Source organism: Triturus cristatus, chromosome 10 (genome assembly GCF_964204655.1).
Source record: "Triturus cristatus chromosome 10, aTriCri1.1, whole genome shotgun sequence".
NCBI classification, from domain to species: domain Eukaryota; kingdom Metazoa; phylum Chordata; class Amphibia; order Caudata; family Salamandridae; genus Triturus; species Triturus cristatus.
Window position 1 is genome coordinate 129,016,840 of NC_140593.1, and position 17,333 is coordinate 129,034,172.

At 47.9% G+C, this 17,333-nt stretch overlaps 1 protein-coding gene across 1 annotated transcript in view; it reads right to left on the reverse strand.

Moving 5' to 3' along the window:
- Nucleotides 1-17,333, reverse strand: part of SNRK (SNF related kinase) — a 170,224-nt gene that overhangs the window by 128,084 nt on the left and 24,807 nt on the right. The gene's annotated exons all lie outside the window — the stretch shown is intronic.

A 17,333-nucleotide genomic window follows, 5' to 3' on the forward strand; every position in this document is an offset into this window, starting at 1 on the left:
CATTTACTAGTAATGTGGTTGACCTGGGCCCGCATGGACAGTTGGTTGTCCAGATGAAAGCCCAGATTCCGAACCACCTCTTTGGGGACAGGGCAGGTGTCAAGGTCGGAGGGCCACCAGTCTGGCGACCAGTATTCAGGCGCTTTCCCAAAAAGCAGGATTTCAGATTTTGTACCGTTTAGTTGGAGATAGTTATTTTTCATCCACCTGTTGACGTGGGACATGCAGTTTTTAAAACGCACCATAGTTTCATTTGGATCGGGACCCAATGTGACTATAATCGGAGTGTCATCTGCATACGATATGACATCAAATCCATAGGCCCTAATCACTGGGGCAAGGGGAGTCATGTACAAATTAAAAAGAGTAGGAACCTTGTGGTACACCCATCGTGACAGGTTTTGTGGAGGAGGTGCCGAGTCCTGACTGAACAATGGTTTTACGGTCCGAGAGGTAACTTCTAAACCACTGCAAAGCCCTGCCACTGACACCAGTCTCCCCCAGCCGATGTTCTAAGGTGCTCTGAGAGTTGGTGTCAAATGCAGCCGACAGATCGAGGAGGACGAGAATAACCGATTGATGTCTGTCCAGAGCCCGTCTGATGTTGTCTGTGACCTCGATCAGTGCCGTCTCGATGCTGTGAGCAGCTCTGAACCCAGACTGTGAAGGGTCCAGTAAATTATCGCTCTCCAGGTGAACAAGAAGTTGCTGATTGACAAGAGATTCCAATACTTTTCCCAAATAGGGGAGTAGGGAGATAGGACGATAGTTGGGGAGAAGTTTAGGATCGGCCGTGGGCTTTTTCAAAATGGGCTTCACATGAGCAGTCTTCCAACTTGAAAGGAAAACGGCTTCTAAAAGTAATTTGTTAAAAAGATCTGTAATGTTTTCGAGCAATGCAGGGGCAATAGTTGTAAGTAGCTTTGGAGAGATTTGATCAGCGGGGGAACCGGATTTTATCTTTTGAAGGGCTGTGAGGACTAATTTAGGATCAACCTTAATGAATTCATCAAAGGGATGGGAAGGGGCAGCAGGAGCCTCAGGCTCATTAACTGGATCCAAACTATTCTCATAGAGAGTCAAAGATCGTGGATGGTTAAAATCTTTTCTTCAAAGTAGTTGGAAAGAGAGTCCACCCAGTGTTGTGAAACGGGTGGGGACTGCAGGTTTCTAGGGGTTGTAAATTCCTTCAGGACCTTGTAGAGCTCCTTGGTTGAATTACCTGCCTTATTTATCCTTTCAGTTAAACACAGTTTTTTTGCCGTTTTATAGTCATGGTGAGCTTCTTTATAAATGGCATGGTCCACAGAACTTTTACTCTTACGCCATTTGCGTTCCGCTACTCGACAAGTGGTCTTTATGACTCTAAGACGGTCAGTGTACCATAGAGCAGTTCTTATTTTGGTCTTTGTCAGTGCTAGGGGGGCAATTGTGTCCAGTACAGTTAAAACTGCCTCCTCCAAGGTGTGTAGTGTCTGGTTTACATCTAGATTAGGGCTAGTTAGATCACAGGAAAAGTGTTCTGTGAAGAGGGGCAGGGTTACTTTATGCCAGGGTCTTCGTAGGGAGAGATCAATTTCCAGGTATTTTTTACTAACATGTTAGGAATTAAAAATGTTAAAAGATAGTGGTCAGTCCATAGTAGTGGAACAAGGGGTAGTACGATTGTCTCAGGCCGATTGGTAAAAAGAAGGTCCAAAGTGTGACCAGCCGTGTGTGTTGGTTCATGCACCAGTTGGGAAAGGCCTAGGGTACTCATATTAGAGCTGTATCAATTGATAAATGAAGTACACAGAATATGAAATTCCATGTCTTGCACGGCTAATATCTGGTGAACGCATAATTAAATATCAAGTTAATTACGAACCGCATGGGCACCACTGAAAGCAACTTATGTGGAAGAAAAGCGACCATGGTCTTAAATAGTGAGACAACAGCATGAATTGAGAGCCCCGTGACGAAATTTGCAGAACTCACACGTTTTAACCCTGGAATATCTAGCTCAGCCTCATGCTGTGGGAGTTGGTAAAAAGAGCAGCATTAAAATGTGCATGGACAGGAGCTGTTATGATTAATTGGTGTAGGTGATTAAGAAAAAGGCAAACACTATAAACAGAACCGACTGTTGGACAGTTCAGTCATTTTTTGTTCTCACTCACTACGATGGTGTTCATGATCCTCAGCGTTGAGTAAAGCAACACATAAATGTCAAATAAAAGCCCCTTAGAAAAACACTGAGCTTGTCATGGCCAGGCACAGACTGCAGCCTTCATTTAAAAACAAGCACACGAGTGGTCCACGCACGCGCCCAGCGAACCATCTGTAGAGCTGAAGAAATATAGAAGAAAAAATAAATAAGGAATTAACATTTGAATGAAGAAGAAAGAAAAGTAGAGAAAAGGCATCGAGGGAAACAAAGAAAAAGGAAAGGAGCCAGGACAGAAAAAACGTTTGGAGAAAGGACAGTTGGAAAATAAATAAATTACATATTTCCTACAGAGTAAAAAAAGAAGACGTACGGATAAAAAAAAATGGACATAGACGGAAAAAGAGGGAATAAACACGGAACGAAAAATAAAGAAGAGATATTGAGACAAGCATTGGCTGCGCGAGGCTCGACCTAAAAAGGAGGGACAAAGAGGAAGGATTAACTACTAGCAAGCATGCATTTTTGAACAACAATTGAAGGGACAAAAAAGGGACTGCAAACCCACAGACTTAATGCAGCATTCCTCGAAAAGACAGAGCATGCGCTGCCTAGGCTCGACCTAAAAATGAGTGCCCCAAGGCAGTTGCCCATTACCTCTTGAATGATGCAAAGCTGAAAGCTTCAAACATCTATAGCTTCAAACAATGATCTTTGTCGAACCTTGTCCAGTCTCCGCTTTAAAACATTATTTACATGCGCTTAGCTACGAGGTAACAAGAATCATAAAAGGATGGTTTCTATCAAGGGGCATGCCCATTGCATTAACAAACGGAATCAGTAAAAAAAGAAAGAAAAAAAAAAAAAAAAAAAAAAATCAGCCATCTCGCTCAATGCAGACAACTATAGGGCGATATCCAACCTTCTTTAATAAAATCATGGAACAGGAAGCAAAATGTGAACTCCTGGAATTCATAGCATTGTATACGGTTCTGCACAACAAACAGTAAGGTTTTATACCCAGGAGAAGGCACAAGACAAACTGCCAAATTCAGAGAAGAATTACTGTTCTCCCACAGTGTGGAACTCCGCGAATCCCTTATTTCTACTTCAGGACAGTTCACTATTGAAGCCAATCATTCTTATTTAACTATCACCAGAAAATCATTCCAGTGCTGTCTTCTGGAGAATCAAACCTGTTTCTTATGACAATCTGCAGGAATCCCCTCCTTCCCACCGTCTGTTCGATATTCATGAGCCAGTTGGGAGAGAGAGAGCGCCCAGAATCATTTACAGTGCCAAATATATGCCAACAATAATAAACTCTGAATATGCCTGGACAATCATTAGGGCCAGAAGAAGGCATTTCAACTTGTAAAAATGTGTATATCCAGATGTAGGAAAAGCTACCTCTGCGTGGATGCCACCAATACAAGATCCTCAGAAACCAATCTTCAGTTGATCGCCTAGTTTTCATGAGGCCTACGGAACTAGGAGCCACTATGACTTCATGAAGTAGAGGCTCCTGGAGTGTGGGATGATAAAAGCTACTTTTTGTGGTCACCAAATCACCACCATGGTAAAAAATGCACAACTTCTAACTCATATGGTTGACTAGGCCTCTCCTACTTTACTTAACTCACTGTACAAAAGTGAGAAGGCCTCTCTGGCAGGGAGACTAAACTACTGCAACACTGCATAAGCTGAAGACTGCAAGAAGGAGATCTTGAACTTACGGATACTCCAGAGAGTGCTTCATCTTCAAAATGTAATGAGATCACAAAATAAATAGGTTCTTAAAAGCCACCCATTGGCTTCTGGCAACTTGGAGAATAAAATCCAAAACTGCTCTGCATGTTAGAGACAAGGATGGCCTCAGGCCCAAATATTTACAGACTCCTTTTCCAAGCTAATGCCCAATTATAACCCAAGATCCACTAAGGTAAATCTAGTATAAGTCTCACGGAAGGAGAACACCACAAATCTTTGATGAAGAAAACCGGACATCCCAAACCTGGCAGTTATTTAAAGAAATAAAAAAAAAAATAAAAAAAAAAAGAGAATCAAGACAAGCCATCTCATTGATGTTTTCACATAGGAACATGAAACCCACTTATAGACTGGGGACAAGAAAGTATGTAGCCTGTTGACTAGTGAGAAAATTGTTCGATGACAAGCGTAAATAACATGAGGAGCAAGACTGGCAAGTTCAAGATTTATAATGGATGAGTCCTTAGGTTGTTATAACATTCTGAAGGGTCCTGTGCAAGATAGGAATTGATGGGAGGGATAAAGAAACTTCAGGCTGGAGCAACTGCAGTGGGGTTCTCGCCAAACAGGAAGCAATTCTGTGGTGACAGAAACTAATTTCTGAAGAGATAAATCTACTAGGTGAAGACAAGTTTGAGAAACAGCAAAAGATGTATTAACATTCAACTCTATATGAACGTTATATGATGAAACCTGCCCAGAGAAACTGTTACACATGTATTCATTATTCTAATGAGTAGGAAAATGTTGCTGAAGATAACCCAGTTGAAAGGATGGGTTGGGTTGCTAGAAGCAAAGGGGACATCATGCCACCATGTTTATAAAACTCTGTTGTCTGGATTTGTGAAAATCTAACTACAGGAAAGCTTTGAGGGTCCATGTAGGAAGGTGGATATCTGACTATGGTTACCCCAAAATTTTTGCCTAGTGTCTAGCTGGTTTTTCGACTTAGTTGGCCTGAGATCCTGCCATTCAGGATCTCAGCCTGGCTGTTCTCTCTTTAAAATGGACTCCATGTACCCTAGGTACATACCCAATTGGTTGGATCACCCTGTGAGCCCCTGTACCAGTGTACACTAGGTACCCAGGGCATTGGTGTATCTAAGGCCTACCAGGGGCTGAAGCATGTATTATGCCACCCCTGGCCTGGCCTAACAACTTGACACAACTGGCTGATCACTCAGCTGGGGTAAGTTGGTGTAATCACCTCTTACTTAGGTGTAGTATACCTATACCTAACCTTAAATGGGACACATGTTAACCTATAAGTCACTCCTATGGCAGGCCTTAACAATCCTGAAGGCAGAGTGCTTGGTTTCATGTGAGATGGTGCTCTGGCATGAGCTGAGCCTGTCTGCAGTGATCGGAACCACTTCCTTTTAGTGTTTCCAGATATCGCCATACCATATACTCTTAAGTGCATTATCAACCTCGCGGTTAAATGCTATCTTTGGTTTGGCTTTATCAAAACATGTCGAGTAAGGTGTCATACGAATTGGAATACTAACCCCTCGCCAATTCTGGCGACGGGGTTAGCATTCCACCCTTCTAGAGGGACACGACATGTACAGTAGCTGAAACCCGGGTAAAATCAGACATAGCCTCAGCTCCACAAAATGGATGCTGCCACCACAGACACAAGTCTGCCCTCCTGCTGCTGGGAGTCCTTCCAGCTTGGGAGGTGTGGACAAAGGGTTTCCTGCCAGGGGAGGTGCGTGCACCACCCCAGACAGGATTTTGTGTATTGGTCAGGTAGGGCTTGAAAGGAATCAGACATGCCTGAGGCTCACAAGGAGCCTCGATGCATAAGCCAGTTCAAACCGGTCCTGGGGCACACCAGCCCCAGACCAGGGGCGAGCTGGACAAAGGATTGGGGGTGTAACCACCCCCCTTCCTGGTCCCACCCATAGGGAGGGACCTAGCAGGTAGTCCGGCCCCTAGAATCCGCTTAAAGGTAGGAGCTGTGTCCTAAGACTTCAGACATCCTGGAATCAACTTGAAACTAAGAAGAAGACGGGAACTTCGGCGCTCTGCCGCACAGAGGACTGAAGCCAATCTCCCCTGTGGTCAGGGAGTGACCCCCTTGCTAACGCAAGCACCATCCAGCGAATCAACGTCTGCTTTGCCGCCGCCTCCCGCCGGAGCCCGAGACCAGAGACTGACAAGACCTGGACCTCAAGACCTCTCACCGCCCGATCCACAGTCCCTGAAAAAGAGAGACCCGTGGAGGCAACGAGACACGTGGAGCCAGCCATCTTGAAACGACCACGACAAGCTGCAAGTGCAACAACCGAGGCTCCCTCCAAGTTGTGCTTTGGGATCTGAGAAGCCCAACACCCGAGCAGCATCTGCACCAAAGGTGAGCCCTCCGGCATCTCCACGATCTGCGTGGGGCCCTTCTGCATTTTGCCCCTCGACGCGCCTAACCGGTTGCTGGCCCGCTGGCTAGTGGCCATCTTGGCGACGAACTTCAAGAAATACACCGCTGGTCTGGTTGCTCCAGACTGGCCCTTGCTCCCCTCCAAAGGAGCAGTCCCTCTGACCTTGCTGGTCAGAACCACCAGCTTATTTCGTTTTCCACAACAACTGCTTTTGCCAAGGCGTGTTTGCTTCGACCAAGTCGCCGACACCGCCGACAGCGAGAGCCTGCGTGGGACAGCTCGTGAACCGACTCCTGGACGTCGTCGACCTTCAGGGACCACGTGGCTGCAGAGACAAGCTGCACCTTTCTTCCTGTTTGCACCCGACATCGCCTGGTACCCACCTGGTGCCACGCTGGTCACTGGCTAGTGACTGTGAACACTGTCCCCTCTGCTTACAGGTCTTCTACAACTCCGATCCACTCTTGGATCCACCGCATCTCTGCCGGACCGACCGCCTGCAGCATCTTTGTCCACAGGCTCCACTGAACAGATAGAAGAAACCCGACGCACTTCGAGACCTAAGCACCCGCTTCTTGTGGGTGAGGTAAAGCTGGCACTCCGGTGCCCAAGTGTAGAGTATCATCTCTAGTGTCTGTTTCCAATCTTGAGTTCATAGTCCTTCCGGAAGATCCTTTTTGCAGTAACTTTGTACTTTTTACGCACCCATTGAAAACCTATGGGAGCACGCGTGTGACTATTTGCTCTGCACACGCAACCCGTGGACCTCCTGGTCACTAACTGAAGTTAGCTCCTTGTAGGCCCAGCGATTCTAAAGGCCCTAGGCCTTTTCCCTTTTCTGTTCGTGGTACTTATACCACTATTTTAGTATATGGTTTGAGCGGCCACCAGGGCCTATCCATATAAAGTGCAACTTCTGTGTATTCTACTGTAATCTTGTTTGACGATTTGTGCTCATAAAGAGTCTAGGGGATACTTTGAGAAATAAATACATATATATTTTCAATATATATCTGTGTGGTGTCCTTTCATTGGTATAAAGGGGGGTTACATTTGGTAAAACAGCCTGCTTAACACGCTTCACGAGTTTAGCCTCAAAGACTGCTTAGCCTACGCTACCACTAGGGCAGCTAGTCCGAAAAGGTTGACTTACAACCACACCATAAGGGTTGCTTGGCATGGTACAAGGTGGTCACTTTAACTAGTGAACATCATATACCAGGCCAACTTCTCACAGTCCAAAAAGTGGCACACCTTCCAGATTTATGTGAACCGTGTTGCCAGAAGTCAGCGTGTTTGATATTCTAGGTGTATTTCTCTTCAGCTTCATAACATGAACATGTACCAACAGTACACAGAAAATGGTTTGAACGAACCCCCACCTCCCCCCCCCCACTATATCTGATGTTTGAGGTTAGAATTTTGAAGCCATCAGTGATCAGATGCTGAGAAGAGATTGATATTGCTTTTGACCTGATGCCACAAGGAGGGCCAAGTGTGACACACAAATTCTCAGCTTCAGAAGGGCTCAAGGAACCACAGAAATGTGAAGATGAAATGGACGCTTTGGAACCATCAACCTGTTGCAATGATGCAAGCTTAAAAAATAGGCTGGACTGCACTTTTGTGCTGACAAGTCCAACTAAGGAAAAATTAGGAAGTGTTCTTGTTGGACAAGTGCAAGTATGAGTTTTGGAGGTCAATGTAAAACACCTATTACAACCATCAACATTTTAATGTGTAGATACACTAAAGTATCAAGAGGAAAATCTATTATTTTTCAGATACTCCGATAGTAATCCAATTTGGTGTGCAGTAATCTGCAAATACTCTGGTGGATCACTACTGTTTATGAAAAGATGAAGGGGAACCGGGGGCAGGTGGACCAAGTAATTCTAAATCTAGCTGAACAACCAGAGAACTTGGGTGATTAATGTTCATTAGAACATTGGAATGTGGAGCACTCCATTGTAGACAATGGAGTGCTCCATGCTTCTACGGGCCGGTAAAGGTCCGCAGAGCAACATTCCAATGTTTTACAAATGCCTCTCGAAGCTCGAGGGGATTTAAATCCCCTCGAGCTTCGAGAAGCCTTTGTTTAATTTGTTAGAACATTCTGCCCTCTAGTGGCAGAATGTTCTAATAAGCCTTATAACCCTTCGTAGCAGGGCTATACCGCTATTAAAGTCCCGCTGCTTTTGCTAAAGTCCCTCGCCTTCGGCTCGGGCCTTTAACGCTGCAGCGGGCCTTTAATAGCCGGTATAGCCCGCTACGGCGGGCTATAAGGCTATATTAAAGGAGAAAACTGAACCCACTACTTGCTACTGAGGATGCATGCTCTTGGATAAGCAACATAATCTAAGGAGGCGATCCCATCAGGGAATAATACTTTTGAGGAAATTATGGAGGGTGCAGAAGAGAAAGTCATACTTTGTACAAGATCTGCTCACATGCTGGAATTGTTCTGCACTTTGGGCTTTAAATGCTGCCTAGCTTTGTAAAAACTGCAAGATGTGATGGGTATCTAGTTGACCCAGGATTGATATCACTCAAACCTGATTGTACCAACTTACATTTCCTTTTCAATCAATCAATCAATCAATCAGTTCATTTGTAGAGCGCACAACTCGCCCGTGAGGGTAACAAGGCGCTGGGGGGAGGGGCGGGGGTGCTACTACTGCTCGAACAGCCAGGTCTTGAGAAGTCTCCTGAAGGCCAGCAGGTCCTGGGTCTGTCGTAGGCAGATGGGAGGGTGTTCCAGGTTTTTGTGGCGAGGTGGGAGAGCGTTTTGCCGCCGGCGGTCGCTCGACAGATGTGGGGGGACGGTGGCGAGGTCGGCGGAGCGAAGCTGGCGATTCGGGGTGTTGGAGAGTCGTTCGTTGAGGTACACTGGTCCGGTGTTGTGGAGAGCTTTGTGGGCGTGGATGAGGAGCTTGAAGGTGAGCATCTTGTTGACGGGGAGCCAGTGAAGGTCTTTCAGGTGGCCTGTGATGTGGCTGTGGCGGGGGATGTCGAGGATGAGGCATGCAGAGGCGTTCTGTATGCGTTGTAGTCGTTTCTGGAGTTTGACTGATGTTCCTGCGTAGAGAGCGTTGCCGTAGTCCAGTCTGCTGGTGACAAGGGCCTGGGTGGCTGTCCTTCTGGTACCGGTGGGGATCCATCTGTGGAGCATGCGGAGGGTGTTGAAGCAGGAGGAGGAGACGGCGTTCACTTGCTGGGTCATTCCTGAGTGGAGTCCAGGATGACTCCCAGGTTGCGTGCGTGGTTAGTGGGCGTCGGTGCAGCTCCCAGTGCCGCCAGCCACCATGAGTCGTCCCAGGCGGAGGGGCTGGATCAGATGAGGACCTCCGTCTTGTCAGAGTTCAGTTTCAGCCGGCTGATCGTCATCCATTCGGCGATGGCCTTGATTTCTTCGTGGAGGTTGGATTTGGCGGCGATGGGGGCCTTGGTGAGGGAGAGGATCATCTGGGTGTCGGCGTATGAGACGATGTTGAGGTCGTGCGATCTGGCGATGTTGGCGAGCGGTGCCATGTAGATGATGAAGAGTGTCGGGCTGGGGTATGCCTTAGATGATCTTGGTGGCTTTAGAGCGGAATGGGGGGAGGCGGACACTCTGGGTTCTGCCGGTGAGGAAGGAGGTGGTCCTGTCCAGTGCTTTGTCGCGGATCCCTGCGTTGTGGAGGCGTGTGTGGAGGGTGTGGTGGCAGACTGTGTCAAAGGCGGCCGAGAGGTCCAGGAGGATGAGGGTCGGGTTTTCTCCGTTGTCCATCATGGCCCTGATGCCATCGGTTGCGACAATGAGGGTTGTTTCGGTGCTGTGGTTGCTGCGGAAGAAGCAAGAAACAAGGAACTCATTTTATACACTATTATCAATAGATCAAGCAGAATTTACTCGCAATTAGTTAAGTCAAAATAACCTAAAATATATTGAATCACGGCAATAATTGATTATCAAATCTAATAATTCTAATATAATATATAGTTGAAGCCCAGGAAGAAGATATTATTTACTTCAGCCGAAGTAAAAACGATTTATTTCTTATTCATCAAATACAAAATTTACATTTATTATTACACTACAAGCACATATAGTGAAAAGGGTGAAGAAGTGAGTCCCAGTGAAGTGATCTTAACACAAAAAGTGAATTTCAGTGAAATTGAGAAAAGGTCATTAAAAGCAACAAAGAGGAGCTTCCAGTAATGTGATGAATCTTTCTCGCCCTCTCTTTGTAACGTCGATGGCGTTTCGACCCACTCTGGTTATGGGGTCTCTTCAGGACAGCTTATCTGGGGGCTATAATTTGTGTATATGTGTCAGTGTTGTGCCCACAGCTGGGAACAGGAACCTCTAGACGATGCAGGGTTTCGGCCGTATTATACCAATTTAGTTCAGGGCGCATTAGAGTTCGCGTAACTCTGAAGATACGGAATACGTAATGAGCGTATGATGATTCATACAACATTAAAGTTAGCGCTTCTCCTTAATTTATCAATTTCATCATGAAAGATAGGATACACAGAGTGACGAATTAAGCATCAACCGGTCGAGAATCTCGATGGAAGATCCCCTATAGACTCACTTCTTCACCCTTTTCACTATATGTGCTTGTAGTGTAATTTTGTATTTGATGAATAAGAAATAAATCGTATTTACTTCGGCTGAAGTAAATAATATCTTCTTCCTGGGCTTCAACTGTATATTATATTAAAATTATTAGATTTGGTAATTAATTATTGCAGTGATTCAACATATTTCAGGTTATTTGACTTAACCAATTGCGAGTAAATTCTGCTTGATTTATTGATAATGGTGTATAAAATGAGTTCCTTGTGAACATTGTTTCTTGCTTCTTGCAAATACCCAGTTCACAAGGACATATGGGTCGCTCTTGTTTTTTTAAATAGTGGTTGCTGCGGAAGCCGGATTGGGACGGGTCCAGGATGTTGTTCTTTTCGAGGAAGGAGGTCAGTTGCCTGTTGACGATCTTCTCGATGACTTTCACCAGGAAAGGGAGGAGGGAGATGGGCCGGAAGTTCTTGAGGTCCTTGGGGTCAGCTTTGGGTTTCTTGAGTAGGGTGTTGATCTCGGCATGCTTCCAGCTCTCCGGGAAGGTGGCGGTCTCGAAGGAGCGGTTGATGATTTTGCGGAGATGGGGTGCAATGGTGGAGCTTGCTTTGTTGACGATGTGGTGCAGGCAGGGGTCGGAAGGTGAACAGGAGTGGATGGTGTTCATGGTTTTGAGGGTGTCTTCGTCGTTGACGTGGGTCCAGGAAAGCAGGGGGTCGACGTTGATGTGGCTGGGGCGCGGTGGGTCTGAGGTGTCTGTCAGTCGGGGAGGCCTGGTTGCTGAAGCTATCGTGGATGCCTGCGATCTTTCGGTGGAAGAAAGTGGCTAGGGAGTCGCTGAGGTCCTGTGATGGCGGGATGTCGTTGGAGATGGGGTTGGAGAGTTCCTTCACGATGTTGAAGAGCTCTTTGCTGTTGTGTGCGTTGCTGTCAATGCGCTCTTTGAAGGATGGCCTTTTGGCGGTACGGATGAGTTGGTTGTGTCTGCGGATGGCGTTCTTGTAGGCTGTGTTGCTGTCTGGTGTCTGTTCGTGGTGCCACTTCTTCGAGCCTACGGCAGGCCTGCTTGGATGCCTGGAGGTCGGCGGTGAACCAGATGGCTTTTCTGTCGGAGCATCTGTTCGAGGGTTTCTTGATCGGGCGAGAGTGTTGGTGCAGTCGTCGATCCATTGCCGGAGGTTGAGGGCGGGGGAGTCGGTAGTGTCTGTTGGTGGGTTTCAGGCGAGGGTGGTGACTAGGTGGTCTTCGGTGACTTTGCTCCAGATGCGGTGTGGGGCCTGCTGTGTGCGGTGATGTGTTGTCGGCTTCTCGAAGGTGAAGTAGACGCAACGGTGGTCAGTCCAGTGGAGTTCGGTGGTGTGGCTGAAGGCGACGTGGTTGCTGGCTGAGAAGATGGGGGTCGAGCGTGTGTGGCCGGCGGAGTGGGTGGGAGTCGTGACGAGCTGTTTGAGTCCGAGGTTTGCAAGGTTGTCGAGCAGGGTGGTGGAGTTGCTGTTGTTGGTGTTCTCGAGGTGGAAGTTCAGGTCTCCGAGGAGGATGTAGTCCATGGATGCAAGGGTGTGCGCGCTGACGAAGTCGGCGATGGAGTCGCTGAACTGTGGCCGGGGACCGGGTGGACTGTAGATGAGGGTTCCTCTGAGGGTGGTGTTGGGGGTCGGTGTGGATCTGGAAGTGCAGGTGTTCGGCGGTGATAAGCGTGTCGTTGGTGCTGGTTGTGATTCTGAGGGTGTTTCTGTGGACGATGGAGATTCCTCCTCCTGTTCCATTGGAGCGGTCCCTGCGGGTGATCTTGTAGCCGTCAGGGATGGCTATGGCGGTGTTGGGTGCAGAGGAGGGTTTCATCCAGGTCTCCATCAGGAAGGCGGCGTCTGGGGAGGTGGAGTCGAGTAGGTTCCAGATTTCGATGGCGCGTTTGCGGGCGGAGCGGGTGTTGAGTAGAAGGCATCGGAGGCTGATGTGACCTACTCCGGTGGGCCTGGTGGTGGATTGGAGGCTGGTGTAGTGGCAGTTCCGGCAGGAGAAGGGTCCATGGGTCCGCTTCGGGGTGGCCTGGAAGCAGGTGTGGGATCAGCCGGCGTGGAGTGCGTGGAGGCTGCTGGCGTCGTAGCGGCATCGGATGTCGCGGAGCTTGCAGGGGCCAGGGGGTCTGGCGCTGGGCGCGGTCCAGGCGCGGACTGGCGCAGACGGCCTTGCCTTAGGCGCGCCTTCGGCCGTCATTATAAGGGGAGGTGGGAGGGAGGAGCAGCTGGGAGGCGGGAGGACGAATGGGCAAGCAGGGGGGGCGGGGCCGCAGGGGCGGGAAAAAACAGGTGAAATAACGGGGGCACGGAGAGAAAGGGCACCAGCGGGGGCAAGGTGAGGGGCACAGAGGGCAAGGCAAGGGGGACAGAGAGGCAAAAAGGAACAAAACAGGAACAACACAAAGTCCACAATATGACAATTTACAGAGAAACACAACTCAGGCAGAGGGCCACACAGGTGGTGCTGTGCGGCGTGGGGGAGCAACCTACCTGAAATCAAGGTCAAGGGTCGTTCAGGTAAACCCCATCTGTACAATGAAAAGGATAAAATAAATGTTCAAAGAGCTTCAAACCTTTGTCTTTAACGTCCTGATGGAGACATGAAGCACCAACGTATATGTAGAACCAGTTAAGTACCAACTAATTTCAAGCCAACCTGATGAGTGTAAATTGTAGCAAGCCTTGCACTAATAAAGAGATATCAACATCACAAAATTAAATGATGGTTTAATCCATAATTTTTTTTTACTCACCATGCCTCCCCAGTTTGAACCTGCCATATGCAATTCAGTCTTGACCCTGCTTCCCATGGGAACAGTTCAGCCCGAACTGCCAAGCCAGGTCCTCCCTGGACCGGAAACAAGCATCCTGGGACTGGGGACTGGGACCTGGGGTGAGAAATGCTGTGCAACAAATATGTGGGTCCCTTGCTTGCCGTTTCCACTGGATTCAAGCTAGCCTGGCTGATGAGGGACGATACCCAGAAACTGGTGCAAATCATACGATCTGCATATGGCTGGGTCCAAACGGGGGTGGCATGGTGAGCCAAAGAACAATGGATTTAACACAGATCTCTTGAAAGGGGAGGGTGAACGTTTGATTTGTTCAGCATTCTGCCCATCATTTGTTTGTGCACCAATAAAGAGATCAGTTGGAAATCTGGTACTTTTTTTTTTTTTTAATGCTAGTCAGACTTTGGATTTTTTGCCAAGGGCAGATGAAGTCAGAAGAGCAAGCACAATGCCATCTTCTAAAGCAGCAAGTCACAACTGCAGAGATTATACCCGATTGAAGGGTTTCCTATTGGACATTAAAGATTCTAAAATTCACAACCCTAGTTCATTGACAACGGACATACATGGTAATAAAGTCCAAAAGAGGCTGGAACACTAGCTAAACACCCTGTATGGAAATTATCTTGGCATACAATTAAGCAAAAAGGCCAATGCTAACATATCTAAGAATCAGTGCTGAACCTTGGTTTCTTTTGTGCATCTTAATCTGGTCTTATGCACCAAAAAAAGTATCTGGGAAACAATGGTTTAGACGACTTCCTATGATGTGACTTTTGCCACAGGGAAAGCCACTAGTGAATTGCCGGTCCTAGGATGCTTGTTTCTGGTCCAGGGAGGGCCTGGCTTGGCAGTTCGGGCTGGACTGTTCCCATGAAGCACAGGGTCAAGACTGAGTTGCATATGGCCAGGTCTAAACTGAGGAGGCATGGTGAGCAAAAGAAGGATGGATTTAACCCAGATCTCTTGACTGGGGGTGAATGTTTTGATTTGTTCTGCATTCGAACCATCAATTGTGTGTCTTTTGCTTTCTCGCCACTAGTGAATTGCCTGGCACAATCTCCAGAACGACAAATCAGAATGAAAAATGGGAGGAATTGTACAGAAGAGAACAAAAACTCTTCGGGATGCACATTAAAATGATGTGCAAGAGCAAGATTTTGGGATGCACATTAAAATGATCTGCAAGAGCAAGACTCTACCAAATCTACTACATTTAATGGGCTATATGGAAGAGGAAACCAAGTATGACTAAGGAAGATTTGCCGAGAACCTGAGTGACTAAAAAAGCTGCTGCTGAGAACATAAATCTCCATTTGGCACTAACTATTCTCCCTTCTCTTATGGGAAGAACTGACTCAAGTAGGCATTGGTACGGATAATTTAGAAAAAGAAATTCACTTGAACCACTTTAGAACCTTTTTTGGTCCTTTAGGGTTCAGAGGAAACTAGATTACAGAACCTAGGATGTGACGATTGGGATAGGAACATGTAATTAGAGCGTACTAGACTCCACTCTCCAGTTTTTGTTCACATCATAGATTGACACAATTATGCTTTTACAATACCCCTCTACAAAAAGGCATAAGGAGATAAAGTGACTGGCCCAAAATGACAATTTGTGGTCAAGCGCAGAAGTGATATCAGAACCAACGTAGCCACCACCGCACCCAACAGTGGCCTCGCCGCTGCTGGAGCAAAGTCACCGAAGATCAACTGACGTCCACCCTCGCCCAGAACCCACCCACCGACCCAGACACCGCCGCCCACGACTTCAAACAGTGGATCGACGACTGCGCCAACACCCTCGCCCGCTCAAGATACCCTCCAACAGCCACACCAGCAAGAAAGCCACCTGGTTCTCCGAAGAGCTCCAGGCCTCAAAACGTACATGCCGGAAACTGGAGAAGAAATGGCTCCACGATCGTACACCAGACAGTCACGCAACCCACAAGGACGCCTCCCGCAGACATCACCAACTCATCAGAGCAGCCAAGAGATCTTCCTTCAAAGCCCGCCTGGACAACAACGCACACGACAGCAAAGAACTTTTCAACATAGTGAAGGAACTCTCCAACCCCAGCGCCATCACCAACGACATCCCGCCCTCACAAGACCTGTGCGACTCACTGGCCACCTTCTTCCACCGCAAGATTGCTGACATCCACGACAGCTTCAACACCACGACCGCCCGACTACAGCAGACTCCACCCCCCCCCCCCCCCCGCAAACACCTCCTGCACCAACCTCCTGACCTCCTGGTCCTACGTCAACGACGACGAGACACGCAAGGTCATGAACTCCATCCACTCAGGATCCCCGTCAGAACCCTGCCCTCACCACATATTCAACAAAGCTGACGCATCCATCGCACCCCAACTACGGAAGGTCATCAACACCTCCTTCAAGACAGCGACATTCCCGGAAAGCTGGAAGCACGCCGAAATCAACTGAAACTGAACTCGGACAAAACAGAGGTCCTCATCCTCGGCCCCACCCCCTCTGCCTGGGACGACTCATGGTGGCCAACCACACTGGGAACAGCACCGACACCCACGGACCACGCACGCAACCTAGGATTCATACTCTACTCCTCCCTCTCCATGTCGAAGCAGGTCAACGCCGTCTCCTCCTCCTGCTACAACACCCTCCGCATGCTCCGCAGGATCTACAAATGGATCCAGACCGAAACTAGAAGAACGGTGACCCAAGCCCTCGTCAGCAGCAGGCTGGACTACGGCAACGCACTCTACGCAGGAATCCCGGCCAAACACCTACAACGACTGCAACGCATCCAAAACGCCTCCGCCCGACTGGTCCTCAACATCCCACGCCGCAGCCACATCACCCCCTACCTGAGAGATCTACAAAGGGTCCCCATCAAGAAGAGGATCACTTTCAAGCTCCTCACCCACGCACACAAAGCACTCCACAACACCAGACCAGCCTACCTGAACAGCAGACTCCGCTTCTACACCCCCACCCACCAGCTCCTCCGCCAGCCTCGCCCTCGCCGCCGTCCACCGCATCCAACGAGCAACCTCCGGCGGCAGGTCCTTCTCCTTCCTCGCCGCCAAGACTTGGAACACCCTCCCTGCCCACCTGCGGCAGACCCAGGACCTGCTCACCTTCAGAAGACTCCTCAAGACCTGGCTCTTCGAGCAGTAGCAGCACCCCCTCCCCTCAGCGCCTTGAGATCCTCATGGGTAAGTAGTGCGCTTTACAAATGACTGATTGATTGATGAAGCAAAATAAGCCATCAGCCAACCATCTGTACTGCTGAAAACAAATGAAATGCAAATAAGATTTCAGTGTGTAATCAAAGCTTGTACAGCTTACACACTAAACTGGAGCCTTACGTATTTTCACTGATGCATGCACATAAATGACTTTTGTTAAAATTCTGTAATGAACAGTTTCTATTAAAAGGTTGATTTAATAAAAATTCAAATTTTCCAATGTCAAAGAAGCCCAAATGAACAGATTGCCGATTTGCCAAAATGCATCCTTCACATCAGTATTTTTGCCCATAGCTAGGCCTAACAATCCACGCCTCCCAACACACCAAAAACATTTGCGATATTGGGAGAAGCAAGACCTTACAGAAGAAAAAAAGAAGGCATCACTTTGTTTTGTGAAAACTAGTACCATAAGACA